Consider the following 27582-nt stretch of genomic DNA (forward strand, 5'->3'; position numbering starts at 1 on the left):
AACACTTGCATTCATGCCCTCTATAAGCAGAAATTCATAACAGCCTTTGGCCCTTTTCATTAAACACTCCTTGCAAAAACGATGCTTTCACACAGCAAACTGTCCACATAAAATATCATCTCGGCTGAAGAGTCAGCTTCTTTCCTGCTAGTCATACCGCTTTATGTCTCCACAATAGAAATGTCACCTGAGCGCCTGGGAAAAGATTAATAACTCTACCAATGATGTGCTCAGCCTTTCCTTGCAGGTTGCCAAGGGCTTGCACGCCCGGTGTGATGATGCCAACGCGGCCGAATCTATCAAAAAGATTCTTGGAGAGAACCTTTTAATTCCGTAGAGCGCAAAGGCGGTTTTTAAGGTGAAGGGGTGGCCATGGCAATAATAAGTTGCCAATAGGGATTTAACTAAAGGGTGCGTAGACACTGTGAGTGATGCACTTCTCGGAGCAACTCATAAAAGTGACAGACAAAGGCAGTACATGTATTTGTTTATTCCTCTGCCAGAGAACATCTGGTCTGCCATTGCAGATCTTTTGTTCTGGCAGACAATACATGTGTCGTGTGTGTGTGTGTGTGTGTGTGTGTGTGTGAGAGAGAGAGAGAGAGAGAGAGAGAGAGACATTCATTGTCCTTTTATTACCCAATAGAGTGGAGCAATGAAAAACACAGAGAGCTTGTGTTCCATGAGCAAACTGCAGCACAAACAATCATCAGGGCATCTGCGTGCCAATATCATCGCAAAGCAGCCAAAAGGTAGGAATTGTCGGTATATATATATATATATATGATTGCAGGAGGCGAGATTGCTTCTATCTCTCAAGCAAAGGCCTTGCTTGATTGATGTCAAATGAGTCCCAGCGACGTAACAGGGCATCATTTGGCACTAATGTAATGTCAAAATGGCACAGTATCCTGCAGACATTACATTCATTTTTGGAAAGGAAGATGGGCTCCTCTCAATCTTTGTCTGCCAGAGTTTTTGATGATTAGGAACAAGGTAAATGGTTGGGTTCTGTTTTAAGGGTGGAAGCAGATTGTGAGTTTGTTGCCACCGTGGTTTGCAACTGATGGATTTATTTTATTTTATTATTCATATTTCTGTGCCGCCCATTCTCCGAGGACTCTGGGCGGCTTACACCAAAGACAATATACTAAATAGCATATTGCCCCCAATAATCTGGGTCCTCATTTTACCCACCTCGGTAGGATGGAAGGCTGAGTCAACCTTGAGCCGGTGAGATTTGATCCGCTGATCTGATGAACTAGCAGTCAGCTGAAGTAGCTGCAGTACTGCACTCTAACCACTGTGCCACCTCGACTCATTTTTTCCACCTCAGATGGAAAGGGAGAAATGTTTACGGCATTTTTGAAAGGGCTTTGCTGACTATCAGTTATGTAGGATAGAGGAGAAGTTACTGTGTACATATGGACAACAAGTTAAGCCCATGAGTAAGATGCTTACTCATTGATAGCGAACCAGGCAACATAGCAAACCACTCCATCGAAACTTGAATTGCATCCAGCTAAATATTGGAAATGTCACCAGTTACCAGGTTCATTTTATCATATGTGGTGGACATGTTCAGAAGTTAAAAACTATTGGAATAAAATTAAGATATGGCTGGAAGAAATTATGAAAAAAAACGTATTGATTTAAAACCATAGCTGTTCCTATTGGGTATCCTCCCAGAGAAAATTAGTAAAGAAAATATCTATTTGATTATACATGTAATAACAGCTGCAAGGATTGTTTATGCACAAAATTGGAAAGCAGAGAAAATACCTTTGGAAGGAGAAGTAATTAAATTTTTTTTAGATTGTGCAGAAATGAATAGATTAACTTTGATGACTAAAGAAAGAGAGGATTCAGAATACTTTAAGATATGGAATCAATTTTACCAGTGGTTAGAAAAGAGATACAAATAAGTATAAAAATGCTACAATTAGAATATTGTGTTAGCGAAGAATTGTTGCAATGGACTTGGCGAGAATGAAGATAGAAGAAACAACAAAAAGAAGAACTTTTGGAGGCAACAACGAGATGTCACATGAAAGGAATGGCTGATCTATTAAATGTTTGATATATATCAAATGTTTGATTGTCTAAAAAATAAAAAAAAACTTTAAAAAGAAAAATAGAAACTTGCATTGCATCTTAGACATTTACAAACTCTGGGTGACTCAGATTGCATGGATACCCTAATGGACACATTTTCTGTCATTGCAGTATCCACTGAACATTTAACGCAATCGAGGAACAAGTATATATGACATACCATATAACAACCTGTGCAAAAACAATTGCAAGGTTTCCCCTGGACTTGGCTAAATGAATAAAGCCCATGCATTTTTTTTTTATTCTTTCCAACCCAAAGAACGTTGGGAGGAGCTCTTGTCAAGGGGCTTAGGACTCTGTTCTTCTGTCTACTAGCATGACTGCATTCCAAAATTGAAGAGAACCCAATGCAGTCTGAGGGGTGAAATCAGCTTTGTCAGCATTGGAAGCCATATTAGGCCAGAAGCTTCCATGCTGCCACCTTCTCCTGTGTGGAAAAGTAGGAGGGGGGATTTAGTAGAGGGGTTGTCTTTAGACATGATAGCATTCTTCCTGTCAGTCAAGGTCAGGCTGATCCTGCATCCGGAGAAGGAGTGGTTGGAGTGCTGTCTCGAGATGGGACGGATGGTGATTGGAGCATGTGACCAACTGAGGAATGAGGGGATGGTTTGGGGTTTTTTGATTTACTGAGGGAAAACCCAGACCTCTCAGATTCGGGTTTTCCCAGATGTGCCAGTTTACCTATTCTAGTAAATAGAACTTTGAAAAATGCTTGGAGTTGGGTTTTTTTCTGGAACGCTGACATCAGTTTGGGGAATGAGGAGTAAGAAATGCATCCCTGTAAAAAAAAAAAAAAAAGCAGAGGGACGCGGTGACTCAGTGGCTAAGACGCTGAACTTGTCAATCGAAAGGTCAGCAGTTCAGCAGTTCGAATCCCTAGTGCCGTGTAATGGCGTGAGCTCCCGTTACTTGTCCCAGCTTCTGCCAACCTAGCAGTTCAAAAGCATGTAAAAAATGCAAGTAGAAAAATAGGGGCCACCTTTGGTGGGAAGGGAACAGCGTTCCATGCGCCTTTGGTGTTTAGTCATGCCGGCCACATGACCACGGAGATGTTCTCAGACAGCGCTGGCTCTTCGGCTTTGAAACGGAGATGAGCACCGCCCCCTAGAGTCGGGAAGGACTAGCACATATGTGCGAGGGGAACCTTGACCTTTTACCTTAAGAAAAGCAGTTGACTATCAGCTTGGAATGGCAACTTGGCCACCCTTCTCTCTTCTCTCTGCCAGGCACATGATCCAGTGGAGAATAGACAATCTACCAAGTGCTCCCCAATGCAGAGATATGTATAACATATAATTGTACTGGAAACAGATTGGAAAGATTTCAAAGAGCTATACTTTCCCTATCTATCCCTATGAGCCACAGTGGCACAGTGGTTAGAGTGCAGTACTGCAGGCTACGTCCACTGACTGCCAGCTCTCTGCAATTTGGCAATTCAAATCTCAGCAGGCTTAAGGTTGATGCAACCTTCCATCCTTCCGAGGTGGGTAAAATGAGGAGCCAGATTGTTGGGGGCAATAGGCTGACTCTGACTTCTCCGGAGACTCAGGGCGGCATACAATGTGTTAAACAATAGCCTTCATACTTTTGTATATACCTGCTTAGGAGGGCTTTTGGCCCCCCCAAGCAGTGTTCTTTTTTATACAAAGTCAGTTTATTGCCCCCACAATCCGGGTCCTCATCTTTTGAATCTTTTTGATTCAGCACCATTTCTGTGGTTTCAGCGCCATTTCAGTGGTTTTATTGTTGTGAGCCGCCCTGAGTCCGTTGGAGATAGGGCGGCATATAAGCCTAATAAAATAAATAAATAAATAAATAAATTTCACTTGATTCAATACTTCTTAGCCAACAGATTATTTGATTTGAAGGTGTTCTCTGATAGAATCACCTTTCAATGAAGTCTCTAAATGAACATTCACACAATCTACAATTTAAGATGGATTTAGATGGCATGCAAGGAATTAATGCTCCATTATGTAGATTTTTGCACAAATGAAATCTCTCTCTCTCTCTCTCTCTTTCTCTCTCCCCCTCACTCCCTCCGTGTGTGTGTGTGTGTGTGTGTGTGGAGAGAGAGAGAGAGAGAGAGAGAGAGAGAGAGAGAGAGAGAGAGAGAGAGAGAGAGAGAGAGAGAGAGAGAGTAAATAGAAGACTTCAACATGCTCATTTTTCTCTATCATATTCAGGGTATTTCAAACCCAACCCAACACATTTTCAGGGCACTAGTTGACAAAAGCTGGATTTAAAAGTAATGCTCTTTTCAAATGTCTAATGGCAGCTTCACACTGTAACATACCCAATCATCAGGTGGTCCACCTTCAATTTTACTCCTTCTCTAACAGGAAGACAAAGGACAATGGCCACAAAGAAGCGCTTTAAAGTTAATTGCAAGTAGAAACGAATACACAGGAAAAGGCAGTCAAACAGGGAAAGGGCAGGAAGAAAAGATTTGAAGAAAGCAAGGTATATTATTGTGAGGTCAATAAAAAGACGGATTCGATATGAAGGGCAGAGAGGCAGCGTCTTGGGTCAAGGCGCACATAAGGGCCTTTGAAGGAAGTGAACAGTATCTTCCATCAAATGATATCTTGAATGAGTAATCCTGGCAATTGGAGTGGAAAGGGAAATAAATAAATTCAAGAAATCCCCAAACCACCATCAGTTCTCTAAACTGAGATTGACAAAGACAAGATACGATCCATATCTAATTGGAACCAAGGAAAAGGGTCAATTGGTAAAGAAATCTGAACTTTACTTCCCTCCATCTGTAGATTTATATCTTGTTTTTTCCTCAGACGGTTTTCTCCAGCCTGCAATCTTCAGCTATATTGCCAGTGCAATTCATAGATTTCTGAGAACACACCTGAAATCCCTACTTGGAAAAAAGATGGCTAATTAAATGTTTTATTAATGGAACATTTCTAGAGTATTATGCAGTTTGTTAGCTGTATTCTCTGCTGCCGTATCATTTCCAGGGTGATCTTCTATCTGCATTTCTTTATCTCTCTAAAGATGAGAGATAAAGTAACTGTCAAAGATACAAACGGTGCCTGATTTGTCCCCTGTAAGACAGCTTGGTCCCGTGTTGACAAAGTCTTGCACACAATGAAGGTGATTTGATTCACTTTGTTGAGATGAGCTGCAAGGAGGCACTAACCTGCCTCACTTGACATTTGCGCATAATTACTGACAACAATCATCTTTGCCTTGACTACATGTATCTTCAAGGCACATCAGATTGTCCAACTTAGTCTTGGACAGGGTTTCTCAGAGTGGTTAGTATTGACTCCCAAGGATTGATGGGCTATCCAAAGGCTTGTTGCTGCTATTACTATTATACTTTTGTTCATTAAACATGAAACTCAGTCAACTGGACATTTAAAAATGTGTCACAAATATCATTGACTGGTGCTAATGGCTGATACGATAATGCTGCCAGCGTCCTAGGTATCAATCAAGTATCTTGTTAAAATATACGATGTTCTGAGTAGCACAGTTTTTTGCAGTTCCGCTGATGTTATTGCAGGAAGCTGCAATTTCTAGATGTGTTTTGTAAAATTCTTGGAGATGGTACCAAGTGCCCCGATGACAATGGGCATCACTGTTACATGTTTCATCCATAATTGTGTAGTTTCGATGGCCAGGTCGTGATATTTGGTGAGTTTTGGTAGCCGTATCACACCTGCAGCTATCCAGTTGATATTTTGAACAATCTTTATCCACAAACATAGACATCCCTGGGTCTATCCAGACCTGGCAAGAGAACAATCACAGCTTCTAGGAGAAGCATTAGTCTCTAAAATCAATCCAACTTCTCTCTGTGTGTCTCTCTCTATCTATCTCTCTCTCTGTCTTTTTGTCTCTCTGTCTCTCTCCATCCCTCCCTCCCTCCCTCTCCCCCTCTCCCTCTGTCTCTCTCTTTGTGTCTCTCTCTGTCTCTCTGTCTCTCTCTCTCTGTGTGTCTCTCTCTCTATCTCTGTCTCTCTCCCTCCCTCCCTCTCCCCATATCTTTGTGTTTTAATTTTTAGATTGTCAATCTAATCTTCTTATTGAACTGTCAATAGCGCTGGAAACTTTCCTGGCTAAAGGGAGGTGCATAAATGCTTAAAAGAAAGAATGACCAAAGGTGTGCAATGCAGGAGAGAGAACTTTCTAAGGCAAGACTCTGTCCTTAAACAGGCCTGGTTACAATTCACTGAAGCCGGAGAAGTATCTATAGTAGTATCCCTAGAGGTGGATCTCCAAAACAGATAACTCTCACTGAAGGAGATGCTACGGCAGCCCTATTCATTGGAAAGCAAAGCTCCAAGTACTCTGTCAAATTGACTAACTGCATTGTCAAGGCTCCAATTTTGTGTTCCCTTATCCATTCTGACTGGGCCTGGCAGAATAAAGTTCCATCATGGGCCCAGAGACACTGGGTTATCTTTCTCCTGTCTTCCACAAGGTCGGCCTTTCTGTGGGTCTCAAATGTTCTCCACCCGAGACAAGCACTGTCCCTTGGGCTTGACAAGCCACAGAAGCCAGCTAGTTGACAGCATGACTCAAAATTCCTATCCAGCTTCCTATGCTGTCAAATACGCAAGCATTTATTTATTTATTTTCTTTTATTTATTTATTTAGTTGGTCAAGCATGTATGAGAAAACAAGCAAAAGTATGAACATAACATACTGTATATACATATAAGTATAAACAGGTATAAGTATATACATAAGAAATGAGTACGAATAAATGGGGACAGTAGAACGGGGACGGTAGCAGTGGTAGGTTTCAAAAACTTTTACTACCGGTTCTGTGGGTGTGGCTTGGTGGGTGTGCAATGGCTTGGTGGGCATGGCAGGGGAAGGATACTGTAAAATCTCCATTCCCTCCCCACTCCAGGGGAAGGATACTGTAAAATCTCCATTCCCCCCACTCCAGGGGAAGGATACTGTAAAATCTCCATTCCCTCCCCACTCCAGGGGAAGGATACTGTAAAATCTCCATTCCCTCCTGATCAGCTGGAACTTGGGAGGCACAGAATAGATGGCCAGTCAGAATTTTTACTACTGGTTCTCTGAACTACTCAAAATTTCTGCTACCGGTTCTCCAGAACTGGTCAGAACCTGCTGAAACCCACCTCTGGATGATAGGCATGCTGGTGTGCTTATGCACGCCCCCTTACAGAGCTCTTAGTAATGGGGTGAGATCCACGGTAGACAGTTTAAGGTTGAAGCTGTGGGGAATTGAGGATGTAACAACAGAGTCAGGTAGGGCATCCCAGGCATTGACAACTCTGTTGCTGAAGTCATATTTTCTGCAATCGAGTTTGGAGTGGTTTACCTTGAGTTTGTATCTATTGTATGCTCGTGTATTGTTGCGGTTGAAGCTGAAGTAGTCGTTGACAGGTAGGACATTGTAGCAGATAATTTTGTGTACTATGCTTAGATCAGGCTGAAAGCAGTGTAGTTCAAGGTTGTCTAAGCCCAAAATTTCAAGCCTGGTGACAAATTGTGAGCAGAGGAGTGGAGTACTCTTCTTGTGAAATACCTCTGGACCCGCTCAATGTATTAATGTCCGATAAATTAACAAACCACAGAAACTAGCTAGTTGACAGCACCGACTCAAAATTCCTATCCAGCTTCTTAGGCTGTCAAATACACCAGCATTTAGATTCTAAACAGGCTAAGAAATCCACATTTTTATCCAATTTCATTTAAAACAGGGTGCACAATAAGAGGTTAAAGCACACTTCACATTTGCTGCAAATTATTCAAAGCTGAAGGAGGGTTTCTTTCTTTTTCTTTTTTTTTTCTTTCCTTTTTCACATTTCATTTAAAGCATATATGTCTCCATTGATTGCTTTAGGCGCAGGGAATTACAGCTTGCTGTACAGCCCGCCTTTCTTTGCAGAAGAGCTAGAGTGGAGAGGGGAAAAAAAAAATCTGAACCACAAGAATTTATGCAAATTTAAACAGTCTGTTTTACAAGTGAATGCCCTTTTAAAATGTGGCATTTAAGGACCTTCCATGTTTCTCATTAGATTTCATAAATCTATGACTGGAAGATGAGAAGCGGCCTCATATTTGCATCCCTGTAGAGCGCGGGGTGGGGTGGGGTATCTTGCTTGCATCTACAGGGTTTTGTGCACTTCTGTTGAACCAGGAGAGATGGGAAAGTAAATTATTTGTGCAAATATATCTCCTCCTCTTAGTTTGGCATCCTCTGATACGTCCATGTCATTTTGACAAGCACTACGGAAGCGACTTTTTCCAAAGATGGGCGATTGGTCCATCTGGGCAGAGGGCTTTTGAAGTCAGCTTTCTGTAATTTGGCAGTCCTTGATAATGTTGGAAATAACAATTTCCAGAAATCCCCAGTTAGTATGGTACTTGATTATATCAGTTAGTAATTTGGGGGACTAAGTTATAATACTTTGAGAACATTTTTTTTAAAATTTGATTTATATGCCGCCCTTCTCCGGAGACTCAGAGCGGCTTACAATGCGTTAAGCAATAGCCTTCATTCTTTTGTATATTTTATACAAAGTCAGCTTATTGCCCCCACAAACTGGGTCCTCATTTCGCCTACCTTAGAAAGGATGGAAGGCTGAGTCAACCTTGAGCCTTGGAGAGATTCGAACCAGCAGAAATTGCAGGCAGCTGTGTTAATAACAGGGTGCACTAAACCACTGTACTATCAAGGCTCTTGATTTGGGAGAAGATTAGCTAATATCTCACATCACATGGGAGCGCTTAGCCCAGAGGTATCAAAATCAAGGCCTGGGGGCTGGATGCGGCCTGCGGGGGTGGGGCCAGCCTGGAAACAGCAAAGGACCGGTCCATGGTGCTTCTGCCAGCAAAAACGGAGCTCAGGAGGACTACGGGTGGTCCTCCCAAGCTTTGTTTCCGCTGGCAGAGGGTTGCAAGATGCCATTGCAGCCGAAAATGGAGCTCGGGAGTCTGTTTTCACTGACAGAGCTCTTGGGCCTACAGGTACTCCCTACACAAGTGATGTTGTGCTGGCCACACCCACCCTGGCCACGTCCACCCTGGCCCTCCAAGATCAAACACAACCCTGATGTGGCCCCTCAATGAAATCAAGTTTGACACCCCTGGCCTAGCCAATGTTGCCTTGAACATGAAAAGCTAAGCAGAGTTGTACCAGGTTAGTAGTTGGATGGGAGGAGACTACAGAATTGCATGGTTCTTGACTATCTGGAAAATTGAATTTAAAAAAAAAGCTCAGTATTATTTCCAATAATATTGCACAGTCATATCCATGCAATAACCAGAAGCTGGGCTTGACTCAAGAGATATTTCATTTTAGCACAGCTATTAAACATCTGGATCACAGTGCATTTAATGTTCTCTGTACCTTCAATTTGAACCACTGGGTGAGACCATCAGATTTTGGAGATGGCTATCATAAGCATCTTGGTAACACCTGTATCTAGTCAAATAGCCAGATAATAACATGGTTCCCATGAATGCCTGTCTGAATTTAGTAAAGGACGGAAGAAGTTGACATTAACAAGAAGATGAACATTCTACACATCTGGCAGTTCTCTCTATTCTGAACAGGGTCTCCCTAGAAGGAGATGTTGAGGTGTAAGGAATCTTCTAGAACTGAACCTCTGTCCTTTTGCAGATAGTCAGAAATGACTTTCCAACTTTGGATGATGTTGCACATGTCCTGTTTCAGGATATGAATCCCTGCAGGTCCTGCTAGATGCTAAACTACACTATTATAAGACCTTTAACATGGGATACCTTTAAGCTGATTTGGAAACTTTCAGCTGGCATGCCACTCAAAAGCCAATGTGGTCAGTGATCAAATTACAGGCATGTTAAAGGTATTGTTCTTGCGGTCCAATTTCCTCCCCCCCCCCCAGGTAAAATAGTAAGTGCAGGTTATTACCTTTAAAAATGGGATAGATGGGTTCAGTCCAGGTTGCTTGAAATAATGCTTCTTCCTATACAACCCCAGAATTGTTTACAGGGGTCAGTTGGAGAGGTTGAACTTTGGCTGTCATAGAATCAGTTGAATGACTTGGGATGAAGCTTTTTTTTTTTTAGCTGCCGGTCAGCGTTCCAGAAAACCCCCCAACTCCAAATAAAAACTCTGAAGCAAGCATTTTTCAAAGTTCTATTTACTAGAATAGGTAAACTGGCACATCTGGGGAAAACCCGAATCTGAGAGGTCCAGGTTTTTCCTCTGTAAATCCAAACCCCCAAAACCATCCCCTCAGTCCTCATTCGATCACATGCTCCAATCACCATCCGTCCCATCTCGAGACAGCACTCCGACCACTCCTTCTCCAGATGCAGGATCAGCCTGACCTTGACCGACAGGAAGAATGCTATTATGTCTAAATACAACCTCTCTACTAAATCCCCCCTCCTGCTTTCCCACACAGGAGAAGGTGGCAGCATGGAAGCTTCCGGCCTAATATAACTTCCAAAGCTGACACTGCCCTCATTCTTTGCTACATATTTTCTGATGAATTGGGGAGCTTCACGATTATGTTGGCTTTCTTCATACTTTTTGCAACAGGCTTTTAGCTGTTAATTGCCATTGTTTCTAACTGTTGTTTTTAAAATCTTTGGCTCTTTTTTTTTTAAAATGTCCTGTTCAAACCGCCTGAAATGTAGAATGTTTATCTATTAAATGTCTGAAACTGCCAAATCATCAGTACAAGAAGTTTGCATGAATGAATAATAAAATAAAGACAAACAGTTTAGGAAAGGAAATGAAGGGGTGGGTGGAGGGGAAGGGTGGGGAAGCCTTTGTGATATGTTGAACACTATGTGGGATGCTTCGCAACCAAGCCAGATGGCTGGCAGTCTATTAAAATGAAATGTACAACTTTATCTAAAAATCTATCAGTGCCACGATTTCTGCATAGCTATCGGTCTTCTCCATATACACCCTCAAGTTAAAAATGCCACTTTTATTAGCCTGGTGCGACTCTTAAAAGCACACCATTCCACTTGCTTCCAATAAAAGTGGACGCCCTGTGTCTGGTATTATTTTTAGATAATCATTTAATCTATCCAGATTGACAAATGTCATAAAAAGTTAATGCTCTGTTAAAATCTGTTTGGCAATGTCTCAAAGGCTGTTTTCTGTTGCATGAGAGACATCTGGTTTTTCTATATTATTGTCATGGTGCTTGGGAATTTCTTTAGAATTTCAATGGGGTATTTTTGAGCTTGCTGTTGGGAGAAATAGAAAATTTGCTGCTAGTGTTCTTGTGTGTTTTTATTATTATTATTATTATTATTATTATTATTATTATTATTATTATTATTATTATTATTATTATTATTATTATTATTATTGTAAATTGTTTCAACCCTGACTGCTTCAATTCCCAAACTAGAAAAGCTCCATAAAAATAATTTATTTCTTTGGGTTTTAATTGATATATTTTCTTGGGATTTAATTGAAATGTGGGAATCCGAACAGCCAGACTAAAAAGGGATAGCCCTCTTCTCATTTTGCTAGCAATTAATGTTTCTTATTTTCCATTAGCTATCGGCTAAGCTTAATTAATTAATATCCTGACTTTAGTATTTTTACAAATAACTCAAGATGGTGAACATATTCAACACATCTTCCTCCTCCTATTTTCCCCACAACAACAACAACCCTATTTAGAACAGTTTTCCTACTTTTTGACTCAGTCACTGGATATATAAATATCAGTCATTGTTTAGTGCAGGAGTCAGCAACCTGTGGCTCTGGAGCCTGCCTGTGGCTCTTTGGACCTCCGTTGTGACTCCCTGTCAGGTGATCCCACCACTGGCTGGCCCTCCCCTCCCAGTCACTCCTCGCCTGGCCTGAGATGGTAAGGGTTACAGCGGGGGATGGAGAAGTGGCCAGGGCAGAGACAGAGAGATACAGAGAAAGGGGGAGAGAGGGGGGAGAGAGGGAGGGAGGGAGGGAGGGAGGGAGTGGGAGAGAGAGAGATGTCAAAAGGATTTTGTAGTTCCCGGTGTTTTTTTAACAACTGGTTCTCTGCCCTAATGACCGGCTGGCTAGGGGTGTCATGTGACTGGTGGAAATGAGTGACATCGGGTTGGCCATGCCCACCCAGGTTTTGTGGCTCCCGGTGCTTTCTTTTTTGTGGGAAATGGGTCCAAATGGCTCTTTGAGTATTTAAGGCTGCAGACCCCTGGTTTAGTGCTACATAATCAAGGACTGTACTGAATAAACTAGGAGGAGAAACACACTTAATTATTTTGCTATTCAGAATAGTACCAGGCAAGGGATTTCCCTGGACTTTCCAGGCAACTGAACAAATAACTAATTCCTTAGATAAGCATCGAGTGGCTTCTGCTGATATTTCTGCTGTTTGTCAGCTTTCTATTTGGTTGCAAAGAAGAAAGCAGGACTGGAAAGACCAACTCTTGAAGGAGAGAAGAGGTTTGATTACCTAGGGTTGAAGAGCAACCAGGATAGAAAAGGATTTCCTTTTGAATGTCAGGCAGTATCAATTTAGGTTAGTCAGAAGTATCTGTGCAGGATTATTTTCTGTAATGTGATTTTGATGATTATGCTGTTTGCTAACATTGTTCTTTTGCTCATGTAAAATTCTTTTGCTCATGTAAAATGTACAATGGAGTTTTGCTACTGGATCCTCTCCACTTAAAGCCAGTGGTGGAATTCAATTTTTTTTTACTACCGGTTTACTGTGGGCGTGGCTTGGTGAGCGTGGTGTGGCTTGGTGGGCGTGGCAGGGGAAGGATACTGCAAAAACTCCATTCCCACCCCACCCTGGGGCCAACCAGAGGTGGTATTTGCCAGTTCTCTAAACTACTCAAAATTTCCGCTACCGGTTCTCCAGAACCTGTTAGAACCTGCTGAAGTTCACCCCTGATTAAAGCTCCTTTTAAATAACTCTTACTGAGAAGTGACAGACAGCAGAAAATTCAGCAGAAAGGATTACAATGAACCGGGTGCAAGGTTCAGCCAAAGGTGTGATCTGAAGGCATTATTTTTTTCTAATTCAGAGTTTTTCTTGACCGTTGACAGTGATGTAAAACAACACATGCAATGGAAAGAATTTGTGTATGTGTTGGCCATTAAGGCAGTGTTGATTCCTGGTTGACTGTCCCTGCAAAGTTTTCTTTGCAAGAGTTCAGAAGTGGGTTGCGAATGCTCTGTTGGATATTGGGCATCTCCCTTCTTGACCACATCACAAATGACACCATTAGACAACATTTTGGTGTGGCACCAATTATAGAGAAGATGAGATAAGGCCGGCTCCCCTAGTATGGGCATGCCCTGAGAGCAGCACCTTCCACTGTTGCCAAGACTGCCTACCAATTAGAAGTCAATGGCCAGCAACCTTGCGGGCTCCCAAAACAGAGATGGCAAGACATCATCAACAAAGATATGCAAGCCATGGGCCTGCACCCTGGAGATGCAGCTGACCATGCAAAGTATGGTCAGTATGGACCATGTAAAACGTTCAATGATCCAAAAAGTGAACCCTGCACTTCAGTGGTGGGTTTCAAAAATTTTTACTACCGGTTCTGTGGGTGTGGCTTGGTGGGCATGGCTTGGTGGGCATGGCAGGGGAAGAATACTCCAAAATCCCCATTTCCATCCCAATCTAGGGGAAAGATACTGCAAAATCTCCATTTCCACCCCAATCCAGAGGAAGGATACTGCAAAATCCCCATTTCCTCCCGATCAGCTGGGACTTGGGAGGCAGAGAATAGATGGGGGCGGGGCCAGTCAGCATTTTCACTACCGGTTCTCTGAACTACTCAGAATTTCCGCTACCGGTTCTCCAGAACTGGTCAGAACCTGCTGAAACCCACTTCTGCTGCACTTGTGGGAATACACTAGGAAGAAGAAGTTCAGAAGTGGATTGCCCGTCTTCACCTAACTTCTTGCCCACCTAGCAATTGTAAAGCAATCAAATGCAGGTAGATAAATAAGTACAACTTTGGGAGGAGTGGGGAGGAAACCACACTCCATGATGTGATTGCTGGCCACATGGCCAGGGAAACCTCTTTGGATAATACGGGCTCCAAGCTTTTGAAACAGAGATCCCCACTGCCCCCTATAGTCAGCGATGACTAGTGGAGTAACATCCACGGGGAGTCCTTCCTTTTACTCTAGTAAAGATGGGAATCATTATTTAATCCAGTCGCATTAAAAATGATGTAGACATTCTTATTTTCATTTCTCTGGAATCTGAAATACAGGTGGAATTCAGATACATCTTCTTAGTTTTGCTTATTGTTTGTTTCGAAGGATATTATTTGGATTGTCTGCAAATTCTTTTGACATCAGGATGGCATCCTGCAGTTATGGAATTTTCAGTGTCCTACTAACAGAGTTGTCATTATGCACTAGCATAGCTTTCCATATTATCAAGTCATCGTGTTATCATTCATAGGCACGTTCTGCGTTGGCTTCCAGTATGAAACACAAATCTTCTGTGAAAAAGACCGAAAGAGTAGTCATTGGGTGAAGCCGATAATAAGATGAGCATCATTCCACAAGAGAAATACAGCTTCCCATTTTACTTCTGCCAGCAGAGCTATGATTTCAGGAATGAACTTTTAAAAAATATTTATTTGGGGAGTTAATATTGCTCTTCTTCTTCAGAACTTCATCATCAGTCGTTTTATTGATGATAGCAAGTTTGGTCTTCTTTTTTTTTCAGTGCTGCTGTGACTTTGGAGGGTCACTAAATGAATGGTTGTAAGTCAAGGATCACATGTAGTGGTACATTGACACTCTATGTGGTCAAGTTAGCCACCCCCACAAGAAATGGAAGGATCAGGTTTTTATGTAAGACCACACTTGGAATATAGCATCCAGTTTTGGTCGCCATATAAAAATGATGTTCAGATTCTCAAAAGAGTGCAGAGAAGAGCAACAAAGATGATTAGAGGACTGGAGGCTAAAACGTACAAAGACTGGTGGCAGGAATTGGGTATGTCTAGTTCAGTGATGGAAAACCTTTTAGGCATCGGGTACCCAAACTGCGCGCTTGCATGCCCAAATTGCAAGGTGAATGTGCATGTGCAAAGATGCACGCATGCACAGCAGAGGCCCGAAGACCAACTGGTGATGGGAGGCAGGGCATCCCAATACCGGCAGCTCTGCCAGAGGTGAGATCTCTTTCTTATGTGAGCTTCTGTTTTGTCATTTGCAGGGAAACAGAAGCTCACGAAAGAAACGCCACAGAGAACTGAGCTGGGGCGAAGAACGTGTGTCCACAGAGAGGGTTCTGCACACCACCTGTGACATGCGTGCCATAGGGTCTAGTTTAACACACACACACACACACACACACACACAAAAGGACTAGGGGTGAACAAGAGCAGTGTTCCAATATTTGAGGGGCAGCTGCAAAGAACAGGGGGTCAATCTGTTCTCCAAAGCACCTGAAGGTAGGACAAGAAGCAGTGGATGGAAACTAATCCAGGAGTGAAGCAACCTAGAACTAAGGAGAAATTTCCTGACAGAACAATTAATCAGTTGAAATACTTGCCTCCAGAAGTTGTGGATGCTCCAACACTGGAAGGCTTTTGAGAAGAGATCAGACAACCATTTAGAATAGAATGGAATGGAGTGGAGTGGAGTGGAGTGGAGTGGAGTGGAGTGGAGTAGAGTAGAGTAGAGTAGAGTAGAGTAGAGTAGAGTAGAGTAGAGTAGAGTAGAGTAGAGTAGAGTAGAGTAGAGTAGAGTAGAGTAGAATAGAATTCTTTATTGGCCAAGTGTGATTGGACACACAAGGAATTTGTCTTTGGTGCATATGCTCTCGGTGTACATAAAAGAAAAGATACATTTGTCAAGAATCATAAAGTACAACACTTAATGATAGTCATAGGGAAACAGTCAATATAAACCTTAAGGATACCAGCAACAAGGTTACAGTACAAAGTTACATTTATCTGAAATGGTATAGGATTTCCTGCTTGAGCAGAGATTTCGGCTAGAAGACTTCCAAGCTCCCTTCCAACTCTGTTATTCTGTTACATATAAACAATGTCTCCATTTATATTGGCCTTCTAGGAACTGGTCTTCTTTTTCATCAAATTGCAAGCTAAAGACTCTATTTTTATATGTGTAGCCTATAATACTTGAGGAGGGTGAATATTATCTTTGGCTAGGATGGACTTCGTTTCATGCCAAAACTATTTGGCATTAAGTGCAATAATAAATGGTTTCCTAGCTTGGGTCCTGAACTCTGCTTTAAAGCGAGTTGGGAGTGGATGAATGTCGAAAGAAAGCAAAGTCAAGGCCAGTACCCCTTTGAGATTTTACTACTTCATCTGTAAACATTCAAGACTGGGGTTTCATCAACACTTTGAAAACCTAAATAAACATTTAGGAAAGGTTTGGGTTGGAGAAATTCAACTCTTCAACAAAATAAGCGTCCTCAGGAGAGAAGGCAACATTCTCGGAAGGTTGTCCTTTCCCACTGTAGGAAGAAATAACCTTCTGGGTTCAGCTCCAAGTGGGGAAAAAGACACTGGAAACATGAAGACTGCTTGGAAAGATGGTTTAATGGTGGACAGGATCACATGGTTTGAGTTCCTAAACAGAAAAGGGCAGAGACACAGTGAGTCCCCGGGTTTTATGCCCTCTCTGGCTTTGAACTTCCTGGGGCCCAGAAAGAGTATCCTGATTGTTTGTCAGACTCCGAGGAGGTGGGGTTTTTAGCTAGCCTTCTGGCTGATGTAATCTTCCCAGGTGCTATGTGGTGAGTTTCTGTTGCTAGATGGATCCTATTGTGTTGCAGATGATGGTCCATTGACAAAGATTGAGTTTCTGCCACTGGCCCATTGACAAAGGGGTGGGGGCAGGAAGACGTCGTTTCATTTTTAAAACATGCTTCTCCATTTCTCATCCAGGGAAACATAATATTCTGCCTTTTTAATATTTCCCAAAATATTTCATTCCTCTAGGAAAGGAGTGGGTGCTAACTTCCTACACCACAATGTTGTGTATTGTATAAAAACAGCCCCTTTTATCTTCATGTTGCAGGACAAAGAAAGTTAGAATAGCCTCTTTTTAGGCTGGGTGCTTAATAAACATTGAAAAGGTGATTTACACTAGCTCAGATCACTGATTTTCTCTAGCTGGGCTTAGAAAGATAAACCTTTGATGGATGAAGACCATATTTAATAACTTAAAAGAATGTGGAACATGATTATACGAGTAAGGCTGGGCTGGAGGGGGACTATTTTTTTAAAAAAAAACTGCTAAAATGCTTATTTATTCCAGTTTCAGTTCCTCAAACTGATAGGAAATTAACTTTGGTAATCAGGAACAAAACTGGTTTTGAAGACTCCTCTGGTTTTAGATTGAATTTTTCTGATTTTAATTATCATATTGTGAATGTTTCTTATTTTATTATGAGAGTCCTATTGTAGGAAGTTAGTATTCACCCCACTCCTAGAAGAATGAAATATTTTAGGAAATATTAAAAAAAAGCAATATTATATTTCCCTGGATGAGAAATGGAGAAACATGTTTTAAAGACAAAGGAGCTTCCTGCCTCCCCCCCCCCCCCCGCGCACACTCACACACCTTTGTCAATGGGCCATTAAGGCCTCAGCCAAGCCCACTCATTCCCCCCCCCCCTTTGTCAATGGGCCATCATCTACAACACAATAGGACCCATCTAGCAACAGAAACCCACCACATGGCAAGATTCAAGCAAGCTTGAGAGACAACCTACAAAGTTAGCTGAGACCCCCTAGACCACCTGGGAGTTTGACAACCAATCAGGATACATGTCTTATACAGGAAGAAGAAACTCAGAGGTGGGGCCCAACTGAGGGCATAAAACCAAGGCACTCCCAGCATCTGGGGTTTCTTTTGTTTTCTACTCAGGAACTCAAGCCATGTGATTCCTGTCCACCATTAAACCATCTTTCCAAGCAGTCTCCATGTTTCCAGTGTCTTTTTCCCCACTTGGAGCAGAACCCAGATGGACATTTCTTCCAGCACTATGATGGTAGCGTTTTATAAAATAAAATCAAATAAAAATGAATTACCCCCAAGTTGCTTAAAGTAAGATTAAAGCTTGATTCCGCAAAGATCAATTTGTTGCAATTTTTTTTAAGAGTTCTGGGAGAACTTATTAGGACTAATGTATTTGGACCGCAAACTTCCAGAGGCTCTCCGTTTGCTGCCATCTAACAGTCAGCAGATTATGGTATGGCTGCTTTAGCAAGGACAATATGCACTCTGCCACTGAGCGCATAGCTAAATGTCTATGGAGATTCTCAGTCATCCAGGTCATGGCTGCCCCAAAGGTGCTTTTTCAAGAGGCAACTGAACTTTCTTTGGTTTTTCTTTGAAGACGTTTAGATGAGAAGCGAAACATGTTCAAAGAAAAACAAGAAAGTCCAGTTACCTCTTGAAAAAGCACCCTTGGGTCTCTGCCACTGAACTACAGTTCTAAACATTCAATATATGGGCGATGCTTTAATAATGGCCTCTTATTTCTTGCAAACAATGTATGAAAAAAAGTTCTTGTAAAGGTGGAGCTCTGAACTTGCGATTATTCTAACACTTTTCTTCTTCTTCTTCTTCCTTTGGATCGTTCAGCGTACGTTTGACTGCCTAGAGCAGTGGTCCCAAACCTTTTGGGCACCAGGGACCAGTTTCGTGGAAGGCAATTTAGCATGGATCAAAGGGGGGGGTAGGGAGGAGTGTGCAACTTAGATTCTGCACATGTACAGTGTCGCTGGCCCAATGCTCACCTCCAGCTGTGCGGCTCGGTTCCTAACAGGCCATGGACTGCGTCATGGCTGCCATTTTGCTAAGCTATGCCTCACATGCTGACAGCCTGGCATTAGTAACGGAGGGTGGGGGCTGGGGGAGGAGGGAGTACTGCATGGAGGCAATGAGCGAACCAGGATGAATTAAAACCAAGGTGTGCTGTCCCGTGAGAAGCACCAGTGTTCCGAGGTCGTACCAAAGGAACATAGAATCAGCAAGCTCTTTACCCAACCAATTTGTTAACACCTAATTGGACTATCAGTGATAACCAGGGAGATGGCTGGGGAAAAGGGAAAATTGACTGTAACTTTTGCGCACGAAAACCTCAGATCCAGTTTTGCTGCTATTGTAACCACTTTGCTTTAGTAAAGTATATTCTTGGCTAATCATGGCTCAGGAGTCTTTCATTTCTAACTTACAGCTGACAGATTGGAGGTTGGGGACCAGAGATGGGTTTCAGCAGGTTCTGACCAGTTCTGGAGAACCGGTAGTGGAAATTTTGAGTAGTTCGGAGAACCGCTAGTAAAAATTCTGACTGGCCCCACCCCCATCTATTCTCTGCCTCCCAAGTCCCAACTGATCAGGGGGAAATGGGGATTTTGCAGTCTCCTTCCCCTGGAGTGGGAAGGGAATAGAGATTTTACAGTATCCTTCCCCTGCCATGCCCACCAAGCCATGCCCACCAAGCCATGCCATGCCCACCAAGCCACACCCACAGAACCGGTAATAAATTTTTTTGAAATCCGCCACTGTTGGGGACCCTGGTCTATTCGTACGACATCTAAATGTGATACTATGTATTAGTAGACATAGCTGCCATGGACAAAAAGTAATCGGGATTCATTTATTTAAAGAAATTTAGGAGGTGGTTTTAAATTTGGTGTCTAATGCTTAAAACACATGTACTTTTAAAAAAACTTGCCCCATAATACTCTGTAAACAAATTATTTTGATATTAGTTTCCAAATGTGTGACACTAATAAGACTTATCTGATTTTTCTATCACTATGTGACAGATTTTTTTTAATTCATTGTTGTGACAAGTTGAAGAGGCAAGGAGAATGCAGTGTGATGTTAATGTAGTGCCCTCTGGCATTATTTATCCTTAAAATCAAAAGGAATTTTTAATTAAAGGTAACTGTGAAGTAGTAAATGGCAAAAAGGAGAAGGAAGGAAGGAAGGAAGGAAGGAAGGAAGGAAGGAAGGAAGGAAGGAAGGAAGGAAGGAAGGAAGGAAGGAAGGAAGGAAGGAAGGAAGGAAGGATATTTTTTTCTTTTTGTAATTCAAGCTAAAACTACTTTGAAATTAAAAGAGTTTCCATATCTCTTAAGCTGTATAATGTTCAAAATTAGAGATTCCCCACAAGTAAACACTTGTGAATTATACACACACATTTATATGTGTATATTTATATTCATATATAAATTATGAACAGATAAATCACTTTAATATAAATGTAAATACTTATAGCCTGCCCAGATAGATTTGGAATGGATGCAAAAAGACCCCCCCACACACATTAAACACAAAACATAAATAATAAAAATAAGGACTATCCCCCAGCCCCCAAACCAAGGTACATCCAAGATGCCATTAATCAAAGTCAGGAGCACAGAGGATGAAAATCAATAAATGAATCATCCACAGCTGACTGAATTTGTCACTTTGACTGACTGTCAAAGTGGGGGACAGAGCAATAATAGATTATGTGACATCATCATATATGGATGGCTTGGAGGCCGCTCTTTTCAACCTTTACAGTATGTATACACCTGACTCTAAAGTTTGGATTAACAGAAACTGTCAATGCATCGCTTTGAACCATTTCTTTATTGATGGAGAGACAAGATTGGGCGATAGAATTCAGTACGATTGATGTTTCATACGGTGCTTAAGAAATGATTGGTATGAATATGATATTACTACTGTTGTTTTGGAATGGCCAAATAGCAGATAAATGTCATTGTTTTATTATATTTTCTTACTTTTCCTTCCTTCCTTCCTTCCTTCCTTCCTTCCTTCCTTCCTTCCTTCCTTCCTTCCTTCCTTCATCCTTCCTTCCTTCCTTCCTTCCTTCCTTCCTTCCTCTCTCCCTCCCTCCCTCCCTCCCTCCTCCCTCCCTTCCTTTCCCATTTACACAGTCACTTTCTTCAGCCTCTAATCACACTACATTGCTAGGAGATCCTTTGATGGCTTCAATCCTTTGCTTTTCTATTCATAAACCTGGATGTCAAGAAATTTTCCCCAGGTAAGCACGATTGCAGTCCAAATTCTAAATATGGATTGTATCTTACCAGTAGGAGTTTTGGCTCCAATTGCTATCTGTGGCAAGCATTTTGTCACGGCGCAATGGAGGGGAAAAAAAATTAATGAAAACAAATGGGAAGAGGGGATTGTATATTTATAAAACAGACACTTGATTGAAACCCTATGGAGTTTTTAGAATATCATAGCATAAAGGTTTTGTTTCACTTCACCCATACATCTGCCATATTTCAGGTTGGTTGTTTTTACAGGGTGAAGAGTGACATGATAGAATATCATTGCTCATCTTAGACTTAACAGAAACCAGGTGCTAAGCCTCCTAAGAGGAAATACTGGGGATCCTGTTGTAAAGTTTTTACTGCAGCGAATTAAATGCAACTGTTTCTTGAACAAAAGACAGATTTTATGATTTAAAAATGAAAGAAAAACAGTGATAAACCTAGAAACCTTTTGGATTGAGTGTATAGTGATGCTGGACTCAACTTGACATATAAAGCTAATTAGAGTGAATTTAAAACTTGTGCTTGATGAGAAAAATTAACCCTGCCTCTTCACAGTTGAATTTAAAGTAGAATATGTGATTTTTAATTTTAAATTTATACACACACACACAGAGAGAGAGAGGGGGGGGAGAGAGAGAGAGAGAGAGAGAGAGACAGAGACAGAGACAGAGACAGAGACAGAGACAGAGACATAAACACTCACCAGTTCATTTATCCCTGCATGGACACTGTTATATTTATATTGAACATTTCAACCTCCCCTTGTTGTGGCCTGCCAGCGGCCTGTGCGGATCGTGGCTGATCCCGACGATGAGGAGGCTGGTGTGGTGTCGCGCCAGCAGCCTGCACAGCCGGCGCTCGCGTCGGACAGTGAAGAGGCTGAAGAGGATGTGGTGGCAGAGGCAGAGACTCAGCCAGGGCCTTCAGAACCTCCAGAGGCTCCTTCAAGTGGAGAGAGCGAAGTGGAGGAGTCTCTCTTCAATGCTCGGGCACGTAGGACTGCCAAAAGGCAGGAGTGGCTACTCAGGAGGAGAACGTCTCCTCGAGAGTGAGGTTTGAGGATAATTGGCCACTCCCTTAGCCTATTTAAGTCACACGCAGTTAGTAATTTCTTGCTGGAAACAACGTGTAATTATTAAAGAGCATTTCGGAGAGTGAGTGTCTTATCGTATCTTGTTTTCTGGGCTGGTTGCCAATCTTTGCCGGACTTTGTTTATTCTTGGTACGTTATAACTTTGATAAGGATTGTTGGTGTGTGTCACAATCCTTGGGAATCCGGAGCTGGGACAGAACACCCCTTAAGAGCAGGGCGAGAAATTCAATTGGTTTAAATTGTACTGAAAGTGGCACCTTTTTTCCTCCCATTTTTTTTTGCGAGGCAGCTTTCTGTACAAAGAAACCGATATATCTGCAATGCAAAAATAACCCATGAAAATACCGGAAGGGAACATTTTGTGCAAAACAAAACAAAAATATGCTTGGTTGGGAAAGTTCATATGGAAATGCATGTTTTAAAAACTTGAAACACATAATATTAATGCTTTTCTTTCTTTAAATGGAGATTCATTGAAAAGTGGAGTGAAAGAAACTTTGTGTTGGATAAATGGAAAACCGGGAAACATTTTAATGAATTGCATTCATTAATGCATCTCCATTTCCTTTGTTACCTACAGAGGTGACTCCCATTGAGTACAACGGGGCATTTTTCCAGCCTAAATCCTTACACTTGCAGACAGTGAAGAATCTGAAAAGTTCTTTTGAGTCAATTAGAACATAGAATAATAGAGCTGGAAGGGATCTCGGAGATCTTCTAGACCAGCCTTCTGCTCAAGCAGGAGACCCTATACCATTTCAGACAAATGGTCATCTAGTCTCTTTTTGAAAGCCTCTGCTAATGAAGCACCCACAACTTCTGAAGATAAGCTATTCCACTGGTTGATTGCTCTAACCGTTAGGAATTTTCTCCCTAGTTCTAGGTTGCTTCTCTCCTTGGTTCGTGTCCATCCATTGTTTGTAATTAATTAATTGCCATTTGTAATCACTCTCTATTTAACGGCATAAAATGTTCATATTTCAGAATATACTGCACAGCAGTGTATTCAGGGGTGAAATGCTCCTGGTTCAGACCGGATCGCCCAATCCGGTAGCAATCATGGTGGGTGGTTCGGAGAACCGGTAGCGCTCGCGGCATGAGGCTCCACCCATCTGCCCAGTTGTTACTTCCTGGTTTTAACCAGGAAGTAATATGTTTTGTACCCTCTGCACATGCGCAGAAGGTTTTGCTTTTTTGCTTTTAAAAGTAAAAAAAAAAAGCCTCCAATGATCACAGCTGAGCTGCATGATCGTCAGAGCCTTTTTTTTAATTTTAAAAGCTTTTTTTTACAACCTATTCGCCCAAATAGGTTGTAAAAAAATGCTCTTAAAAGTAAAAAAAAAAGGCTCTGATGATCACAGTTGAGCTGCGCGATCGTCAGAGCCTTTTTTTAACATTTAAAAGCTTGTTTTACAACCTATTCACCCAAATAGGTTGTAAAAAATGCATTTAAAAGTAAAAAAAAAAGTTTGCGCGCCACAGCTGATTACCCCCCACTGCGCGCGCTGTTCTACTTACCCCATTCCTCCTTCTGGCATGCACTACGCGCATGTGTAGCCAGCGAACCAGTAGTAAACCTGTTCAGATTTCACCACGGAATGTATCCCTCATGTTAAGGAGTTCAGCCTTCTCCAAATTAGGAAGTGTGATATGACAGCGACGTGGCCTGCCCCTCTTGATCTCAAACAGCGAAAGACAAGGCTCTGTAGAAAGGAATAATTATTGAATTGGAGAAAATCCCTCTGACTCTGCCTGGCCACTTCCAATTACAAATTAGGTACATGTTATAGTGGTGAAGCCATTTTTGAAACAGCTCCTTATTGTACAATGTCGAGTCAGACAGGATTCTCTGGAGAATACAAGCAGCACAGATTCAATATGACAAAAGAATCTTTGAATGTAGTTTCTTTTTCACCCCCTCTGGCTTTTATTATTATAATTTTAATTTCAGAAGCCTATTCCACCCTTAGCCACCTCGTGTCCTACATTCATTTGTCTCTGGGGACGAGAGAAAACTAGAGTGGGCCGTTTTAAAAAGAGTACGAAAAAGCTCCTTTTCCTGAATTTCTAAAATTAGTTTCCAAATTACTTAGTCATACCCAGCAGGGCTGGTTTTTGTTTTGTTTTGTTTTTGTTTTTCTTTTTCTCGCATCTTCTACAAAGAGAAGCCCAGCTGTGAGAATGTTTTCTGAATGTTGTGGTATTTTGATTCTGATTGGCAGTCACAATCTTAATACATGAGTGCCTTGCAGTAATAGCAACAGTGTGTGTGTGTGTGTGTGTGTGTGTGTGTGTGTGTGTGTACGTGCAGGGGTGGGTTTCAAAAAATTTAGTAAGGGGTCCTCTGCCTGGTTGCTGGTAGGCATGGCCATGGTAGGCATGGCCTAGTCGGCCTCCTGTACCACAATGAGGGGGGGCATTTTTACCCTCCCCGGGCTCTGGAGGTTTTCCTCAAGCCTCTGGGAGGGCAAAAACGGCCTCCCCAGGTTCCGGAGGCCCTCTGGAGGCCTTCCCAAACTTCCAGTAGGCCGGGTTTCGCCCACCCCGAGCCTCCATGTGCGCCCTGCACTTACCTACATTCAAAACGGGCCGTGTGGGTCCAGCCATCAAGATGATTATTCATAAAATATTAGAATGTGCCGAGATGTATAAGCTCACATTAGAAATAAAAGGCAAGAATTGTACGAGGTTTGGGATAAGTGGTATAAGTGGTTAGAACAGAGAAACAAAAATGTATAGAAATAAAAGTAGATAACTGTAAGAGACACATGACACAGTAAAAAATGCTTATTTTTATGTGAATCGGAAAAATGGAAAGTAAAAATTAAAAAAAATCAAAACGGGTCGTGTGGGGACTCCTGGGAGGGGAGGGGCAGGGTGGGCAGGGCCAGCCAGGAGTGGGATTTGGGGGTTCTCTGAACTGCACAGAATCTTAGCTAGAAGTTCTCCTGAACCCCTGCGAACCCCCCGCAGCCCACCCCTGGGCAGGAGCCTTAAGATCATCCCAGTCAAATGGTTGTCCAATCTATTCTTGAAAATCTCCAGTAATGGGCCACCCATAACACTGATAGGCAAGCTATTCCATTGATTGTTCTCACTGTCAGGAAATTTCTCCTTGGGTCTGGGTTGAATCTCTCTAGTCTGGAACCCACACTGCAAATCGGACATTAATACAATTGAGCGAGTCCAGAGATATTTCACGAGAAGAGTCCTCCACTCCTCTGCTCGCAACAGAACACCTTATGCCACCAGGATTGAAATTTTGGGCTTAGACAACTTATAACTACACCACCTACGGTCTGACCTAAGCGTATTACACAAAATTATCTGCTATAACATCCTACCTGTCAGTGACTACTTCAGCTTCAACCGCAATAATGCACAGAATCTTAGCTAGAGGTTCTCCTGAATCGTTGCGAACCCCAGCAGCCCCCCCCCCCGGTGTGTGTACGTGTGCGTGTGTGCGTACGTGCACACAAAAAATGATGACTAAGTTTCCCATAGTAGATGCTCCAACCACAGGAAAAGAGGACAATAACAGGAGGGATGGGTGAAGCATTAGAATCATTCTACTTTCTGCAGGAAAAGCAGTGGCAAAACCTGAAGGTGGAGTTAAAAGAGGGATCAGCCTAGAATCCTTATGTAGCCACAAATGGTTTAAATCCAACTCCCCCTTGAATTCCATCGACCCTAATCTATTTTTTTTAGTTGAGGAGATTCCTGTTCATAGGCATTTTAGCAATAAATCAGTTTAATTGGATTTTCAGGTATGGACCTGATCTTTTGCACCTGACACTTTAAGTTTCAAAATTAATATACCGATTTCAGAATTCTGAATATGTTGGTCAATGAGTTAGAACACACACACCACAATCCATCCTTTTTTTTTTGATACTTTTCGAATGTTGAAAATTATGCTCCCTTTTCTCTTGGTTTGGTTGGGAGAGCATCTTTGCTAGATCCAGATATCCAGAGTTTATTTCTCCAAATTCCCGAGATGTCTATCCATTTTGTTAGTTATAGGCAGATATGTCCAAATGTCTTACTTGGACTCCCTTCAAAGGAGACTGTATTTTTTCTGGCAGTCTTTATTTGCTCAGTCTCTGCATATCTGAACAAATAGAATTACCTCTTTTTCTCTCTGGATGACAAAATAAACACAGTTCAAAAGTCTGAATCTGATTTATATGTTGCTGGACAGGATGGAGCCTAATAGCTTGAATTTATTATAGGTTTTTTTTAGATGCTTCCTGGTGTTAGATGTATTGACAGGCGGGTTTGGAGTGAAGTTGTTGCTACAGCAAGAAAACATTCAGTGAACAGAGGTCCCCGGTATTAATGCAAAGCAGATGCTTTATAATTGCCTTGCTTTGGTCGGGCTTCAGTTCACCACTTTTGACTTGTCCTGACTTGTTATCAGGACAATCCTGGTTTGTCATTCACCCAGTCTGAACTGAAGGTAAAGCTAATTCTTGACATTTATTCACATTGTCAGTAATTTTCATAATGTGCACGTACTTAGCAAGATGGAGTTGCTTAATTGTCTAATATAATCCTGTTGGCTTTCTGTTTTGCCTGTTTGCAAAGATGAGTAGTTCATGAACGTTGACGTTTTGAGATTCTGACCTGGGGCAGTTCTTGATTCTAAAGAAGCTCTGCCACAAAGAAGAGGGGGTCAACCTATTCTCCAAAGCACCCAAAGGCAGGAGAAGAAGCAATGGACAGACACTAATCAAGGAGAGAACCAACCTGGAATTAAGGAGAACTTTCCTGAGTGTGAGGACAATTAATCAGTAGAACAACCTGCCTTTAGAAGTTGAAACAAGCTATTTAATTATACATATGATAACAGCAGCACGAATACTATACGCGCAACACTGGAAGAGTAGTGATATACCAACACCAGATAAAGTAATCAATAAAATTATGGAATATGCGGAATTAGATAGACTCACAAAGGAATTACAAAATAGGGAAGAACATGACTTTTACTTAGTATGGGAAAAGTGGTATAGTTGGTTGAAAGATAGGAAAGAGATGAAGCAATAGGAAGTAAATAAAATGACCAAATATAGTATGATGGAAACAAAGAACAGACATAGGTCAACAAAGATCAATATTAGATAGACAAAAGGGAATGACCAAATAAGGAAGAGTCAAAATACAAAGAGAAATGTATATTATAGTTGTGACAAACTGGACATGTATTGAAATGGATGTTTGTATGTTTTTATGTTTTGTACGTTTCATTGTTCTGTTTAGTTTGTACTTATAAATAAAAATTGGAGGGAAAAAAAAAAAGAAGTTGTAGGTGCTCCAACACTGGAGGTTTTTAAGAAGAGCCTCGACCACCATTTATC

The 27582-nt window shown here is 41.8% G+C and overlaps 1 long non-coding RNA gene across 1 annotated transcript in view; it reads left to right on the forward strand.

The window, feature by feature from the left end:
* LOC148112284 (uncharacterized) overlaps positions 1 to 27582 on the forward strand; it is a 260798-nt gene that overhangs the window by 173030 nt on the left and 60186 nt on the right. The window contains exon 2 of the long non-coding RNA XR_015729575.1: positions 647 to 752. This is a non-coding gene — a long non-coding RNA (uncharacterized LOC148112284). The remainder of the gene's footprint in view (positions 1 to 646; positions 753 to 27582) is intronic.

Source organism: Pantherophis guttatus, chromosome 11 (assembly GCF_059756535.1).
Source record: "Pantherophis guttatus breed Tessera chromosome 11, ASM5975653v1, whole genome shotgun sequence".
Classification (NCBI taxonomy): domain Eukaryota; kingdom Metazoa; phylum Chordata; class Lepidosauria; order Squamata; family Colubridae; genus Pantherophis; species Pantherophis guttatus.